The sequence below is a fragment of the Rhinopithecus bieti genome, unplaced genomic scaffold, assembly GCF_001698545.2.
Source record: "Rhinopithecus bieti isolate Rb0 unplaced genomic scaffold, ASM169854v2 scaffold_41644, whole genome shotgun sequence".
Classification (NCBI taxonomy): Eukaryota; Metazoa; Chordata; class Mammalia; order Primates; family Cercopithecidae; genus Rhinopithecus; species Rhinopithecus bieti.
The window spans coordinates 874,542-877,380 of NW_016817838.1; positions in this window are offsets into that span (position 1 = coordinate 874,542).

Here is a 2,839-nt window from a genome sequence, read left to right on the forward strand (position 1 = left end):
AAAAAAAAGCAGGGGTTGCAATCCTAGTCTCTGATAAAACAGACTTTAAACCATCAAAGATCAAAAGAGACAAAGGAGGACGTTACATAATGGTAAAGGGATCAATTCAACAGGAGGAGCTAACTATCCTAAATATGTATGCACCCAATATAGGAGCACCCAGATTAATAAAGCAAGTTCTTAGAGACTTACAAAGAGACTTAGACTCCCATACAATGATAATAGGAGTCTCCAACACCCCACTGTCAACATTAGCCAGATCAATGAGATGGAAAGTTAACAAGGATATCCAAGAATTGAATTCAACTCTGCACCAAGCAGACCTAATAGACATCTACAGAACTCTCCACCCCAGATTAACAGAATATATATTTTTCTCAGCACCACATCGCACTTATTCCAAAATTGACCACATAGTTGTAAGTAAAGCACTCCTCAGCAAATGTACAAGAACAGAAATTATAACAAACTGTCTCTCAGACCACAGTGCAATCAAATTTCTGAAGTTGGCCAAATTCAGTGTGACATGCAACAACATAGCAATCTCCTGCCCATTCGCAGAGGCATTCAGCAAATGGAAATCATATTTCAAGTGAAATCATGTTTGTGGGACAAACAACAGAGCACTGGGCTGCCTCCATCCCCCTCCCCTAAGACCCAGATGCAATGAGCATTCTGAAAGGGAGGATGGTTGCTGCATAGTGCCAGCCAATGGTGCTCACAGCCAAGAGGATAATTTTGGACAATTCCAGAGAGGGAGGCTCAGAGGCAGGTGCAATAGGGTGATGATGCTTCCCTATGGTGCAACCCACACATGCATCAAGCTGGGCCAGGGCCTTGGCCACTGCTGGTCATTCCTGAGGGCCATTTTAAGACATAATTGTAGGGTCCCATGAATGATTGTTTAGGAAAGGGAGAGGGAAACTGTAAACAATATATCTTTTAGTCCACTCCTCTGATTTGTCTTAAGACCTCCTTCCTAAAATCTTGCATTACAGAAGAAAGCATTTACTTTTCTTTGCCTTTCAGTTCAATTTTAATTTGACTTTTTTTTTTTAACCGAACTCCTTGCTGTAGGCAACTGTTGTAGGGGTCGGGGATCCGGAGAGGGGTGAGACACAGTTTCTGCCTCCATGGAATTCTCAGCATGTCAGGACAGCTGAAGGACAGAGGGAGAATTCCTGGGCTGGCCCACAATATGAGCCAGTAGGACTGCCCTGGCAGAAAAGGAAGAACCCAGACAGGTGAAGAGCCCTCGTTAGGCAGTGCAGGGGCTGGGCAAACCCCAAGGAGGCTGGAACCCTAAGGAAAGGTTATCTGAGCCGGTAGGTTGGCGGGGGACATAGGACAGTTCTGAGAATAACAAGCAGGCAGCCAGAAATGGGTCAAGTGAGGCTCAGAGGTGGAGATAAAGCAAAGCTCTAAAAATAACCCACAACTAGTTAGATCAAAAAGCACTCAGCTGGGCGTGGTGGCTCACGCCTGTAGTCCCAGCACTTTGGGAGTCCGAGGTAGGCAGATCATGAGGTCAGGAGTTCATGACTAGCCTGACCAACATGGTGAAACCCCATCTCTACTAAAAACACAAAAATTAGCCGGGCGTGGTGGTGGGTGCCTGTAGTCCCAGCTACTCAGGAGGCTGAGGCAGGAGAATCACTTGAACCCGGGAGGTGGAAGCTGCAGTGAGCCGAGATCATTCCATTGCACTCCAGCCTGGGCAAAAAGAGCGCAACTCAGTCTCAAAAAAAAAAAAAAAAAAAAAGCACTCAGAGCATCCACGGAGCAAGAGGAAATGGGCAACTCCTCCTGCCTGTGGCCCCTGTAACCTCATACAGTGTTTCCATTCCAGATAGTAAGAGCCCCTTGCATGACTTCTGTCCCAGTAGTGTAGGGAGACAGTAACCAGCCAGGATGAAAGCGCTGTGTATGCAGGAAGCTCAGGTGCTGTCCGAGGTATTGAAGCAAGGGTCAGGTCAGGCTTCGTGGAAGTAATGACATTTGATGGAAGCCTGCAGGAAGGGTCAGGGCCCCGATCTTGGCACATCCCCTGGAGAAACCACCCTCCGCAGCACCGGATGCTTGAATGACTGGCAGTTCTGCTTTCACTCCTTCCCTGAAATCCCATCTTCACCAACTGTTCTGGGGCTGGAACATTGAGATTCTGAGAGGCAGCGGGTCTATTGGAATGCACAAGAGGCAGCCTGCCTGCCATCTCCTCTTCTTTCCTTGGGCTGTGTTCCCAGGGAAGGCGAGAACCTTCTTCTTCATGTCTGCTGGGTGGAACATTTGAATCCTCCTGGGAAACCCCACTAATTCAAAACCCACTGATTCAGAATTTGTGATCATTTGAATGGGGACTTGGATGAACTTTCTCCTTGAACTACATATGTGATGGAAGGAGTTTTCTAATCACATAAATAGAGTAAGATTTTAAGAGTAATGATGGATTTAAAAGCTATTTTTCAAAGGTTTTAGGAGAAATAGGAAGCACAGAAGAGATCTGGGCTCATTCAGCTCAATCACAGGTAGGTTTGGTTTCCAGCCTCTGCTTGCATGAGTTCTCCTGTAATGGGGAACTCATCAGCTCCTGAAACAGCAAATTCCATCGGTGGCAGATCAATTAGCATTTTTTCCCCAAGATTTCTCTGTGTGGTCCCTAATTATCAGTCATATTCCTGGCCTCTGGATTTGCACAGAGACTTTGTGTCATAAGGCTGCCCATTAGAGACCTGAAGATGGACGCTTCAGGTCTTCTTCTTCTTCTTCTTCTTCTTCTTCTTCTTCTTCTTCTTCTTCTTCTTCTTCTTCTTCTTCTTCTTCTTCTTCTTCTTCTTCTTCT